Genomic DNA, 16,497 nt, shown 5'->3' with positions numbered 1-16,497 from the left:
AACAACGGGCTCTACACGGCCCAATTTAGCGCCCATAATCTGGGGGGCGGGGTCCTCATGCCCCTTCCTGAACCAAGTGGCTTTTCCTCCCATTAATTTCCGTTCCCGCCGTGCGATTCCCCCTCCAGAGATCCCTCTCTCCGTCCACTCAGGCGTTGAAGACGAGAGTTTTGCCCATCGATTTATCCAATGATCATTCTATTTCTGATTTACAACCAAAAGGGGGCACTCACACACCAGCATCTTAACACCGCTCGAGTCGAGGTGATGAGGGAGGAATAATCTGGGGAATTGCTCGAGTGTGTGTCACACCAAAAAAATACAAAATGCATAAAATACAACCTCAGCCACCAAAAGAAAACGTGGTGCAGAATACCAGCTTTGCTGCGTGATGTTTAGAACATGGAACACTGAGAGACTGCATCCGCTGTTCTCTAAAACTAAAATTATTCAACATTCATAACTAAATATAACTGTTCCTGTCAGCCGGCTTCAGTGTGTACAGTACGACTCTTTTCATTGTTCATTCTCGGGATGCGGGCGTCGCTGGCGAGGCCGGCATTTATTGCCCATCCCTAATTGCCCCTTGAGAAGGTGGTGGTGAGCCGCCTTCTTGAACCGCTGCAGTCCGTGTGGTGACGGTTCTCCCACAGTGCTGTTAGGGAGGGAGTTCCAGGATTTCGACCCAGCGACGATGAAGGAACGGCCGATATATTTCCAAGTCGGGATGGTGTGTGACTGATCTAGCGGACTGCTTTGCCCTGGATGGTGTCAAGCCTCCTGAATGTTGTTGCAGCTGCTCCCATCTGGTCAGGTGGAGAGTGTTCCAAAACACTTGTCGATGGTGAAGAGGCTTTGGGGAGTCAGGAGGTGAGACACTCGCCGCAGAATACCCAGCCTCTGACCTGCTCTAGTAGCCACAGTGTTGATATACCTGGTCCACTCAAGTTTCTGTTCAGTGGTGATCCCCAAGATATTGATGGTGGAGGACTCAATGGTATTGGTGCTGGTGAACGAGATGATTCGGCCTCTTCTTGTTCAAGATGCTCACGGCCTGGTGAACGTTACTTGCCACTTGTCAGTTCAAGACTTGATATTTCACCTGGTCCTGCTGTAGGCTGGGAACATAGGAACAGGAGGAGGCCATTCAGCCCTTCAAGCCTGCTCCGCTATTCAATTAGATTATGGCAGTTCCGTACCTCAACCCTATTTACCCGCCTTTGCTCCACATCCCTCGATCCCCTCACCCAACAAAAATCCATTGATCTCAGTCTTGAAAGCTCCAATTGACCCCCAGCCTCAACAGTTTTCTGGGGGAGAGAGTTCCAGATTTCCACTCCCCTTTGTGTGAAGAAGTGCTTCCTGACATCACCCCTGAACGGCCTGGCTCTAATTTTAACATTATGCCCCCTTGTTCTGAATCTCCCCACCTCTACCCTTCTCTCCCTCTACCCTATCAAATCATTTTAAACCCCTCGATTAGATCACCCCTTAATCTTCTACACTCGAGGGAATACAAGCCCAGTCTGTGCAACCCGGCCTCGTAATTTAACCCTTTTAGCCCCGTTATCATTCTGGTGAATGTGCGCTGCACCCCCTCCGAGGGCAATCTATCCTTCCTGAGGTGCGGTGCCCAGAACTGAACGCAATATCTCTCGATGGGTTCTGACCAGAGCTCTGTACAGCTGAAGAATTACTTCCCCCCCACTTTGTACTCCAGTCCCCTTTGAAATAAAGGCCAAAATTCCATTAGCCTTTTTGATTCTACTTTGTACCTTTCTTTAGCTTTTAGTGATTTGTGCACCTGGACACCCAGATCACTTTGCTCCTCCACAGTTCCTAGTTTCTCACCATCGGGAAAATACTGAAGTTTGTCTTTCTTGGATCCAAAGTGGAGGAGTTCACTCTTCGCCACGTTGAACTGCATCTGCCACAGTTTTTGCCTCTCACTTAATCTGTCTCTGTTCCTTTGTGACTTCCTGGTCCCGTCTGTGCTACTTACTGTCCCTCCTAACTCAGGGGGTGGGCCTGCTTCATTAATGGAGCAGATGTGAATGGAGTTGTGCTTTGTTAAATCATCAGCAAACAACCTGTCACAGAGACATGGTTGAGGGAGGGGCACGACTGGCAGCTCAATATTCCGGGGTACAGAATCTTCAGGCGAGACAGAGGGGGAGGTATAAGAGGAGGGGGGGTCGCAATATTAATTAAAGAATCAATTACTGCCATAAGGAGGGATGATATATTAGCAGGTTCCTCTAATGAGGCCATATGGGTGGAGCTTAAAAACAAAAAGGGGGCAAGCACTTTGATGGGAGTGTACTATAGGCCCCCAAACAGTCAGGGGGAGATAGAGGAACAGATATGTAGGCAAATCTCAGAAAATTGTGCAAATAATAGGGTAATAATAGTGGGGGATTTCAACTTCCCCAATATTAACTGGGATACTCAGAGTGTAAAAGGCTTAGAGGGTACAAAATTCTTAACGTGCATCCAGGAGAGCTTTTTGAGCTAGCATGTAGAAAGTCCTACAAGAGAGGGGGCGGTACTGGACCTAATTCTAGGGAATGAGTCCAGCCAAGTGGAAGAAGTGCTAGTAGGTGAGCACTTTGGTGACAGTGACCATAATTCGGTGAGATTTAAGGTGGTCATGGAAAAGGATAGGGAGGGGCCGGAAATAAAGGTTCTAAATTGGGGGAAGGCCGATTTTAATAGGATAAGGCAGGATCTGGCCAAAATGGACTGGGATCAGCTGCTTGTAGGAAAATCCGCATCGGAGCAATGGGAGTCTTTCAGAAGGGAGATTGAGACCATACAATGGCAACATGTTCCCGTAAAGGTCAAGGGTGGTTCCAAGAACTCCAGGGAACCTTGGATGTCAGGGGATATACGAGAATGGATTAGGAAAAAAAGGAGGGCTTTTGGCAGATACAAAAGGCTAAAGACGGAGGAAGCCCTAGAGGAGTACAAAAAGTGCAGGGGGATACTTAAAAAAGAAATTAGGAGATCAAGGAGGGGCCATGAAATAACACTGGCGAGCAAAATAAAGGAAAATCCTAAGATGTTTTATAAGTATATTAAGGGTAAGAGGATAACTAGGGAAAAAATAGGGCCCATTAGGGACAAAAATGGCAATCTGTGTGTGGAGCCGGCAGATGTAGGAGGGGTTCTAAATGAATTTTTTGCATCTGTTTTCACTATGGAGAAGGACGATGTAGACATAGAAATACGGCAGGGGGACTGTGATATACTCGAACATATTAACATCGAGCGGGAGGAGGTATTGGCGGTTTTAGCAGGCCTAAAAATGGATAAATCCCCAGGCCCAGACGAAATGTATCCCAGGCTACTGTGTGAGGCAAAGGAGGAGATTGCGGGGGCTCTAACACATATATTCAGAACCTCTCTGGCCACAGGGGATGTGCCAGAGGACTGGAGAACCGCTAATGTAGTACCATTATTCAAGAAGGGGAGTAGGGAAAAACCGGGGAACTACAGGCCAGTGAGCCTAACATCAGTGGTAGGAAAATTATTGGAAAAAATTCTGAAGGACAAAATTAGTCTCCACTTGGAGAAGCAAGGATTAATCAGGGATAGTCAACATGGCTTTGTCAAGGGAAGATCATGTCTGACTAATTTGATTGAATTTTTTGAGGGGGTGACTCGGCGTGTGGATGAGGGTAACGCAGTGGATGTGGTATACATGGATTTCAGTAAGGCCTTCGATAAAGTCCCCCACAGGAGACTGGTCAAGAAGGTACGAGCCCATGGAGTCCAGGGTGCCTTGGCACTTTGGATACAAAACTGGCTTAGTGGCAGAAGGCAGAGGGTGATGGTCGAAGGTTGTTTTTGTGACTGAAAGCCTGTGGCCAGTGGGGTACCACAGGGATCGGTGCTGGGGCCCTTGCTGTTTGTGGTCTACATTAACGACTTGGATATGAATGTAAAAGGTATGATCAGTAAGTTCGCTGATGATACAAAAATTGGTAGGGTGGTAAATAGCGAGGAGGATAGCCTCAGTCTGCAGGACGATATAGATGGGTTGGTCAGATGGGCGGAACAGTGGCAAATGGAATTTAACCCGGAAAAGTGCGAGGTGATGCACTTTGGAGGGACTAACAAGGCAAGGGAATACACAATGAATGGGAGGACCCTAGGCAAGACAGAGGGTCAGAGGGATCTTGGTGTGCAAGTTCACAGATCCCTGAAGGCGGCGGAACAGGTGGATAAGGTGGTAAAGAAGGCATATGGGATACTTGCCTTTATTAGCCGAGGCATAGAATATAAGAGCAAGGAGGTTATGATGGAGCTGTATAAAACACTGGTTAGGCCACAGCTGGAGTACTGTGTGCAGTTCTGGTCGCCACACTACAGGAAGGATGTGATCGCTTTGGAGAGGGTGCAGAGGAGATTCACCAGGATGTTACCAGGGCTGGAGCGCTTCAGCTATGAAGAGAGACTGGGAAGATTGGGTTTGTTTTCCTTGGAGCAGAGGAGGCTGAGGGGGGACATGATTGAGGTGTACAAAATTATGAGGGGCACAGATAGGATGGATACTAAGGAGCTTTTTCCCTTCGTTGAGGGTTCTATAACAAGGGGACATAGATTCAAGGTAAAAGGCGGGAGGTTTAGAGGGGATTTGAGAAAGAACTTTTTCACCCAGAGGGTGGTTGGAGTCTGGAACTCACTGCCTGAGAGGGTTGTGGAGGCAGGAACCCTCACAACATTCAAGAAGCATTTGGATGAGCACTTGAAATGCCATAGCATACAAGGCTACGGACCAAATGCTGGAATATGGGATTAGAGTAGACAGGGCTGATGGCCGGCGCGGACACGATGGGCCGAAGGGCCTCTATCCGTGCCGTATAACTCTATGACTCTAACCCCACTGCTGACCTTATGGTGGAGGAAAGGTCAGCGGTGAAGCAGCTGAAGATGGTTGGGCCGAGGACACTGCCTCTTCCTATGTGTCCAGCCACTAGATGGTCTTTTGTGTAGGTGCCCATTGATTTCAGTTTTGCATACATAGAATCATAGAAGGTTACAGCACAGAAGGAGGCCATTCGGCCCATCGTTTTTCCTCATGTCACTTTTGGTTCTTTTGCCAATCACCTTAAATCTATGCCTTCTGGTTGTTGACCCTTCCACCAATGGGAACAGTTTCTCTCTATCTACTCTGTCCAGACTCTTCATGATTTTGAATACCTCGATCAAATCTCTTCTCAACCTTCTCTGTTCCAAGGAGAACAACCCCAGCTTCTCCAGTCTATCCACGTAATTTAAGTCCCTCATCCCTGGAATTATTCTAGTAAATCTCTTCTGCACCCTCTCTAAGGCCTTCACATCCTTCCTAAAGTGCGGTGCCCAGAACTGGACACAATACTCCAGTTATGACCAAACCAGTGTTTTATAAAGGTTCATTATGACTTCCATACTTTTGTACTCGATCCCTCTATTTATAAAGCCCAGGATCCTGTATGCTTTTTTAATCACTTTCTCAACCTGCCCTGCCACCTGCAATGATTTATGCACATATACCCCCCGATCTCTCTGTTCCTCCACCCCTTTAGAATTGTGCCCTCCAGTTGAGATTGCCTCTCCTAATTTTTCCTACCGAAATGCATCATCTCGCATTTTTCAGCATTTAACAAATCCGTGCCTTTAACAAATCCGTGCTGGCTTTCCCTGATCAATTCACACTCGTCCAAGTAACTGTTAATTCTGTCCCGGAACAGATATGTATAGGGTTCTATATGTCCCGTCACATTATATATCGCTACAGACAGATCTATGAGACATGTTGCGTGCATCTATATATAATGAGATTTGTATTGGGTTCTATACATATCTAACTGTAATGAAACATGTATAGGTTCAATATGTAATGAGATATGTACAGGGTGCTGTGTGTATCGAAATACAATGAAATATGTTGAAGGTGCTATAATTATCGACATATATTGAGATATGCATCGGGTATTTATATATAATCAGATAGGCATAAGGTGCTGTAATTATCTACAGATAATGAGATATGTATGGGGTTCTATATATATATACATATATACATTTAATTCAAAATGCAAAGGGTTCCATGTGTATCTATATATAACGAGACATGTGAATGATTCTATATATAATAAGCTGTGTATAAAATTCTACATGTATCAATGTAGAATGATATATGTATAGGGTATGGTGTGTAAATATATAATGAGATGTGTATGGGGTTCTATATGTATCTATATATAATGAGATGTGTATGAGGTTCTATATGTATCTATATATAATGAGATGTGTAGGGGTTCTATATGTATCTATATATAATGAGATGTGTATAGGGTTCTATATGTATCTATATATAATGAGAGGTGTATAGGGTTCTATATGTATCTATATATAATGAGATGTGTAGGGGTTCTATATGTATCTATATATAATGAGATGTGTATGGGGTTCTATATGTATCTATATATAATGAGATGTGTAGGGGTTCTATATGTATCTATATATAATGAGATGTGTATAGGGTTCTATATGTATCTATATATAATGAGATGTGTATAGGGTTCCATATGTATCTATATATAATGAGATGTGTTTGGGGTTCTATATGTATCTATATATAATGAGATGTGTATGGGGTTCTATATGTATCTATATATAATGAGATGTGTATGGGGTTCTATCTGTATCTATATATAATGAGATGTGTATGGGGTTCTATATGTATCTATATATAATGAGATGTGTATGAGGTTCTATCTGTATCTATATATAATGAGATGTGTATGGGGTTCTATATGTATCTATATATAATGAGATGTGTTTGGGGTTCTATATGTATCTATATATAATGAGATGTGTATGGGGTTCTATATGTATCTATATATAATGAGATGTGTATGGGGTTCTATCTGTATCTATATATAATGAGATGTGTATGGGGTTCTATCTGTATCTATATATAATGAGATGTGTATGGGGTTCTATATGTATCTATATATAATGAGATGTGTATGGGGTTCTATATTTATCTATATATAATGAGATGTGTATAGGGTTCTATATGTATCTATATATAATGAGATGTGTATGGGGTTCTATATGTATCTATATATAATGAGATGTGTATGGGGTTCTATATGTATCTATATATAATGAGATGTGTATGGGGTTCTATATGTATCTATATATAATGAGATGTGTATGAGGTTCTATATGTATCTATATATAATGAGATGTGTATGGGGTTCTATATGTATCTATATATAATGAGATGTGTATAGGGTTCTATATGTATCTGTATATAATGAGATGTGTATGGGGTTCTATATGTATCTATATATAATGAGATGTGTATGGGGTTCTATCTGTATCTATATATAATGAGATGTGTATGGGGTTCTATATGTATCTATATATAATGAGATGTGTATGGGGTTCTATATGTATCTATATATAATGAGATGTGTATGGGCTTCTCTATGTATCTATATATAATGAGATGTGTATGGGGTTCTATATGTATCTATATATAATGAGATGTGTATGGGGTTCTATATGTATCTATATATAATGAGATGTGTATAGGGTTCTATATGTATCTATATATAATGAGATGTGTTTGGGGTTCTATATGTATCTATATATAATGAGATGTGTATGGGGTTCTATCTGTATCTATATATAATGAGATGTGTATGGGGTTCTATATGTATCTATATATAATGAGATGTGTATGGGGTTCTATATGTATCTATATATAATGAGATGTGTATAGGGTTCTATATGTATCTATATATAATGAGATGTGTTTGGGGTTCTATATGTATCTATATATAATGAGATGTGTATGGGGTTCTATCTGTATCTATATATAATGAGATGTGTATGGGGTTCTATATGTATCTATATATAATGAGATGTGTATGGGGTTCTATATGTATCTATATATAATGAGATGTGTATGGGGTTCTATATGTATCTATATATAATGAGATGTGTATGGGGTTCTATATGTATCTATATATAATGAGATGTGTATGGGGTTCTATCTGTATCTATATATAATGAGATGTGTATGGGGTTCTATATGTATCTATATATAATGAGATGTGTATAGTGTTCTATATGTATCTATATATAATGAGATGTGTTTGGGGTTCTATATGTATCTATATATAATGAGATGTGTTTGGGGTTCTATATGTATCTATATATAATGAGATGTGTATGGGGTTCTATATGTATCTATATATAATGAGATGTGTATGGGGTTCTATATGTATCTATATATAATGAGATGTGTATGGGGTTCTATCTGTATCTATATATAATGAGATGTGTATAGTGTTCTATATGTATCTATATATAATGAGATGTGTTTGGGGTTCTATATGTATCTATATATAATGAGATGTGTATGAGGTTCACATGTATCTATATATAATGAGATGTGTATGGGGTTCTATATGTATCTATATATAATGAGATGTGTATGGGATTCTATATGTATCTATATATAATGAGATGTGTATAGGGTTCTATATGTATCTATATATAATGAGATGTGTTTGGGGTTCTATATGTATCTATATATAATGAGATGTGTATGAGGTTCTATATGTATCTATATATAATGAGATGTGTATAGGGTTCTATATGTATCTATATATAATGAGATGTGTATAGGGTTCTATATGTATCTATATATAATGAGATGTGTTTGGGGTTCTATATGTATCTATATATAATGAGATGTGTATGAGGTTCTATATGTATCTATATATAATGAGATGTGTATAGTGTTCTATATGTATCTATATATAATGAGATGTGTTTGGGGTTCTATATGTATCTATATATAATGAGATGTGTATGAGGTTCATATGTATCTATATATAATGAGATGTGTATGGGGTTCTATATGTATCTATATATAATGAGATGTGTATGGGATTCTATATGTATCTATATATAATGAGATGTGTATAGGGTTCTATATGTATCTATATATAATGAGATGTGTATAGGGTTCTATATGTATCTATATATAATGAGATGTGTATGGGATTCTATATGTATCTATATATAATGAGATGTGTATGGGGTTCTATCTGTATCTATATATAATGAGATGTGTATGGGGTTCTATCTGTATCTATATATAATGAGATGTGTATGGGATTCTATATGTATCTATATATAATGAGATGTGTATGGGGTTCTATATGTATCTATATATAATGAGATGTGTATGGGGTTCTATCTGTATCTATATATAATGAGATGTGTATGGGATTCTATATGTATCCATATATAATGAGATGTGTTTGGGGTTCTATATGTATATATATATAATGTGATGTGTATGAGGTTCTATATGTATCTATATATAATGAGATGTGTATGGGGTTCTATCTGTATCTATATATAATGAGATGTGTTTGGGGTTCTATATGTATCTATATATAATGAGATGTGTATGAGGTTCTATATGTATCTATATATAATGAGATGTGTATGGGGTTCTATATGTATCTATATATAATGAGATGTGTATGGGGTTCTATATGTATCTATATATAATGAGATGTGTTTGGGGTTCTATATGTATCTATATATAATGAGATGTGTATGGGATTCTATATGTATCTATATATAATGAGATGTGTATGGGATTCTATATGTATCTATATATAATGAGATGTGTATGGGGTTCTATATGTATCTATATATAATGAGATGTGTATAGGGTTCTATATGTATCTATATATAATGAGATGTGTATGGGGTTCTATATGTATCTATATATAATGAGATGTGTATAGGGTTCTATATGTATCTATATATAATGAGATGTGTATGGGGTTCTATATGTATCTATATATAATGAGATGTGTATGGGGTTCTATATGTATCTATATATAATGAGATGTGTATGGGGTTCTATCTGTATCTATATATAATGAGATGTGTATGGGGTTCTATCTGTATCGATATATAATGAGATGTGTATAGGGTTCTATATGTATCTATATATAATGAGATGTGTATGGGGTTCTATATGTATCTATATATAATGAGATGTGTATGGGGTTCTATCTGTATCTATATATAATGAGATGTGTATGGGGTTCTATATGTATCTATATATAATGAGATGTGTATAGGGTTCTATATGTATCTATATATAATGAGATGTGTATGAGGTTCTATATGTATCTATATATAATGAGATATGTATGGGGTTCTATCTGTATCTATATATAATGAGATGTGTATGGGGTTCTATCTGTATCTATATATAATGAGATGTGTATGGGGGTTCTATCTGTATCTATATATAATGAGATGTGTATGGGGGTTCTATCTGTATCTATATATAATGAGATGTGTTTGGGGTTCTATATGTATCTATATATAATGAGATGTGTACAGGGTTCTATATGTATCTATATATAATGAGATGTGTATAGGGTTCTATATGTATCTATATATAATGAGATGTGTATGGGGTTCTATATGTATCTATATATAATGAGATGTGTATAGGGTTCGATATGTATCTATATATAATGAGATGTGTATGGGGTTCTATATGTATCTATATATAATGAGATGTGTATGAGGTTCTATATGTATCTATATATAATGAGATGTGTATAGTGTTCTATATGTATCTATATATAATGAGATGTGTATGGGGTTCTATATGTATCTATATATAATGAGATGTGTATGGGGTTCTATATGTATCTATATATAATGAGATGTGTATGGGGTTCTATATGTATCTATATATAATGAGATGTGTATAGGGTTCTATATGTATCTATATATAATGAGATGTGTATGAGGTTCTATCTGTATCTATATATAATGAGATGTGTTTGGGGTTCTATCTGTATCTATATATAATGAGATGTGTATGGGGTTCTATATGTATCTATATATAATGAGATGTGTATGGGGTTCTATATTTATCTATATATAATGAGACGTGTATGGGGTTCTATATGTATCTATATATAATGTGATGTGTATGAGGTTCTATATGTATCTATATATCATGAGATGTGTATGAGGTTCTATATGTATCTATATATAATGAGATGTGTTTGGGGTTCTATATGTATCTATATATAATGAGATGTGTTTGGGGTTCTATATGTATCTATATATAATGAGATGTGTACAGTGTTCTATATGTATCTATATATAATGAGATGTGTATAGGGTTCTATATGTATCTATATATAATGAGATGTGTACAGTGTTCTATATGTATCTATATATAATGAGATGTGTATAGTGTTCTATATGTATCTATATATAATGAGATGTGTATAGTGTTCTATATGTATCTATATATAATGAGATGTGTTTGTAGTTCTATATGTATCTATATATAATGAGATGTGTATGGGGTTCTATATGTATCTATATATAATGAGACGTGTATGGGGTTCTATATGTATCTATATACAATGAGATGTGTATGAGGTTCTATATGTATCTATATATAATGAGATGTGTATGGGGTTCTATATGTATCTATATATAATGAGACGTGTATGGGGTTCTATATGTATCTATATACAATGAGATGTGTATGAGGTTCTATATGTATCTATATATAATGAGATGTGTATGGGGTTCTATATGTATCTATATATAATGAGACGTGTATGGGGTTCTATATGTATCTATATACAATGAGATGTGTATGAGGTTCTATATGTATCTATATATAATGAGATGTGTATGGGGTTCTATATGTATCTATATATAATGAGACGTGTATGGGGTTCTATATGTATCTATATACAATGAGATGTGTATGAGGTTCTATATGTATCTATATACAATGAGATGTGTATGAGGTTCTATATGTATCTATATATAATGAGATGTGTTTGGGGTTCTATTTGTATCTATATATAATGAGATGTGTATGGGGTTCTATATGTATCTATATATAATGAGATGTGTATAGTGTTCTATATGTATCTATATATAATGAGATGTGTTTGGGGTTCTATATGTATCTATATATAATGAGATGTGTATGGGGTTCTATATGTATCTATATATAATGAGACGTGTATGGGGTTCTCTATGTATCTATATACAATGAGATGTGTATGAGGTTCTATATGTATCTATATATAATGAGATGTGTATGGGGTTCTATATGTATCTATATATAATGAGATGTGTATAGGGTTCTATATGTATCTATATATAATGAGACGTGAATGGGGTTCTATATGTATCTATATATAATGAGATGTGTTTGGGGTTCTATATGTATCTATATATAATGAGATGTGTATGGGGGTTCTATCTGTATCTATATATAATGAGATGTGTTTGGGGTTCTATATGTATCTATATATAATGAGATGTGTACAGGGTTCTATATGTATCTATATATAATGAGATGTGTATAGGGTTCTATATGTATCTATATATAATGAGATGTGTATGGGGTTCTATATGTATCTATATATAATGAGATGTGTATAGGGTTCGATATGTATCTATATATAATGAGATGTGTATGGGGTTCTATATGTATCTATATATAATGAGATGTGTATGAGGTTCTATATGTATCTATATATAATGAGATGTGTATAGTGTTCTATATGTATCTATATATAATGAGATGTGTATGGGGTTCTATATGTATCTATATATAATGAGATGTGTATGGGGTTCTATATGTATCTATATATAATGAGATGTGTATGGGGTTCTATATGTATCTATATATAATGAGATGTGTATAGGGTTCTATATGTATCTATATATAATGAGATGTGTATGGGGTTCTATATGTATCTATATATAATGAGATGTGTATGGGGTTCTATATGTATCTATATATAATGAGATGTGTATGGGGTTCTATATGTATCTATATATAATGAGATGTGTATAGGGTTCTATATGTATCTATATATAATGAGATGTGTATGAGGTTCTATCTGTATCTATATATAATGAGATGTGTTTGGGGTTCTATCTGTATCTATATATAATGAGATGTGTATGGGGTTCTATATGTATCTATATATAATGAGATGTGTATGGGGTTCTATATGTATCTATATATAATGAGACGTGTATGGGGTTCTATATGTATCTATATATAATGTGATGTGTATGAGGTTCTATATGTATCTATATATCATGAGATGTGTATGAGGTTCTATATGTATCTATATATAATGAGATGTGTTTGGGGTTCTATATGTATCTATATATAATGAGATGTGTTTGGGTTTCTATATGTATCTATATATAATGAGATGTGTACAGTGTTCTATATGTATCTATATATAATGAGATGTGTATAGGGTTCTATATGTATCTATATATAATGAGATGTGTACAGTGTTCTATATGTATCTATATATAATGAGATGTGTATAGTGTTCTATATGTATCTATATATAATGAGATGTGTTTGGGGTTCTATATGTATCTATATATAATGAGATGTGTATAGTGTTCTATATGTATCTATATATAATGAGATGTGTTTGGGGTTCTATATGTATCTATATATAATGAGATGTGTATGGGGTTCTATATGTATCTATATATAATGAGACGTGTATGGGGTTCTATATGTATCTATATACAATGAGATGTGTATGAGGTTCTATATGTATCTATATATAATGAGATGTGTATGGGGTTCTATATGTATCTATATATAATGAGATGTGTATAGGGTTCTATATGTATCTATATATAATGAGACGTGAATGGGGTTCTATATGTATCTATATATAATGAGATGTGTTTGGGGTTCTATATGTATCTATATATAATGAGATGTGTATGGGGTTCTATCTGTATCTATATATAATGAGATGTGTTTGTGGTTCTATATGTATCTATATATAATGAGATGTGTTTGGGGTTCTATCTGTATCTATATATAATGAGATGTGTATGGGGTTCTATATGTATCTATATATAATGAGATGTGTATGGGGTTCTATATGTATCTATATATAATGAGATGTGTATGGGGTTCTATATGTATCTATATATAATGAGATGTGTATGGGGTTCCATATGTATCTATATATAATGAGATGTGTATGGGGTTCTATATGTATCTATATATAATGAGATGTGTATGAGGTTCTATCTGTATCTATATATAATGAGATGTGTATAGGGTTCTATATGTATCTATATATAATGAGATGTGTATGGGGTTCAATATGTATCTATATATAATGAGATGTGTATGGGGTTCTATCTGTATCTATATATAATGAGATGTGTATAGGGTTCTATATGTATCCATATATAATGAGATGTGTATGGGGTTCTATATGTATCTATATATAATGAGATGTGTATGGGGTTCTATATGTATCTATATATAATGAGATGTGTATGGGGTTCTATATGTATCTATATATAATGAGATGTGTATGGGGTTCAATATGTATCTATATATAATGAGATGTGTATGGGGTTCTATATGTATCTATATATAATGAGATGTGTATGGGGTTCTATATGTATCTATATATGATGAGATGTGTATGAGGTTCTATATGTATCTACATATAATGAGATGTGTATGAGGTTCTATATGTATCTATATATAATGAGATGTGTATAGGGTTCTATATGTATCTATATATAATGAGATGTGTATGGGGTTCTATATGTATCTATATATAATGAGATGTGTATGGGGTTCTATCTGTATCTATATATAATGAGATGTGTATAGGGTTCTATATGTATCTATATATAATGAGATGTGTATGGGGTTCTATATGTATCTATATATAATGAGATGTGTATGGGGTTCTATATGTATCTATATATAATGAGATGTGTATGGGGTTCTATCTGTATCTATATATAATGAAATGTGTATGGGGTTCTATATGTATCTATATATAATGAGATGTGTATAGGGTTCTATATGTATCTATATATAATGAGATGTGTATGGGGTTCTATATGTATCGATATATAATGAGATGTGTATGGGGTTCTATATGTATCTATATATAATGAGATGTGTATAGGGTTCTATATGTATCTATATATAATGAGATGTGTATGGGGTTCTATATGTATCTATATATAATGAGATGTGTATAGGGTTCTATATGTATCTATATATAATGAGATGTGTATAGGGTTCTATATGTATCTATATATAATGAGATGTGTATGGGGTTCGATATGTATCTATATATAATGAGATGTGTATGGGGTTCTATATGTATCTATATATAATGAGATGTGTATGGGGTTCTATCTGTATCTATATATAATGAGATGTGTATGGGGTTCTATCTGTATCTATATATAATGAGATGTGTATAGGGTTCTATATGTATCTATATATAATGAGTGGTGTATGGGGTTCTATATGTATCTATATATAATGAGATGTGTATGGGGTTCTATCTGTATCTATATATAATGAGATGTGTATGGGGTTCTATATGTATCTATATATAATGAGATGTGTATAGGGTTCTATATGTATCTATATATAATGAGATGTGTATGAGGTTCTATATGTATCTATATATAATGAGATGTGTATGGGGTTCTATCTGTAGCTATATATAATGAGATGTGTATGGGGTTCTATCTGTATCTATATATAATGAGATGTGTATGGGGGTTCTATCTGTATCTATATATAATGAGATGTGTATGGGGGTTCTATCTGTATCTATATATAATGAGATGTGTTTGGGGTTCTATATGTATCTATATATAATGAGATGTGTACAGGGTTCTATATGTATCTATATATAATGAGATGTGTATAGGTTTCTATATGTATCTATATATAATGAGATGTGTATGGGGTTCTATATGTATCTATATATAATGAGATGTGTATAGGGTTCGATATGTATCTATATATAATGAGATGTGTATGGGGTTCTTTTTGTATCTTTATATAATGAGATGTGTATGAGGTTCTATATGTATCTATATATAATGAGATGTGTATAGTGTTCTTTATGTATCTATATATAATGAGATGTGTATGGGGTTCTATATGTATCTATATATAATGAGATGTGTATGGGGTTCTATATGTATCTATATATAATGAGATGTGTATGGGGTTCTATATGTATCTATATATAATGAGATGTGTATAGGGTTCTATATGTATCTATATATAATGAGATGTGTATGGGGTTCTATATGTATCTATATATAATGAGATGTGTATGGGGTTCTATATGTATCTATATATAATGAGATGTGTATGGGGTTCTATATGTATCTATATATAATGAGATGTGTATAGGGTTCTATATGTATCTATATATAATGAGATGTGTATGAGGTTCTATCTGTATCTATATATAATGAGATGTGTTTGGGGTTCTATCTGTATCTATATATAATGAGATGTGTATGGGGTTCTATATGTATCTATATATAATGAGATGTGTATGGGGTTCTATA

This window comes from Heptranchias perlo, chromosome 12, assembly GCF_035084215.1.
Source record: "Heptranchias perlo isolate sHepPer1 chromosome 12, sHepPer1.hap1, whole genome shotgun sequence".
Lineage (NCBI taxonomy): Eukaryota > Metazoa > Chordata > Chondrichthyes > Hexanchiformes > Hexanchidae > Heptranchias > Heptranchias perlo.
This window is presented reverse-complemented; position numbering follows the sequence as displayed.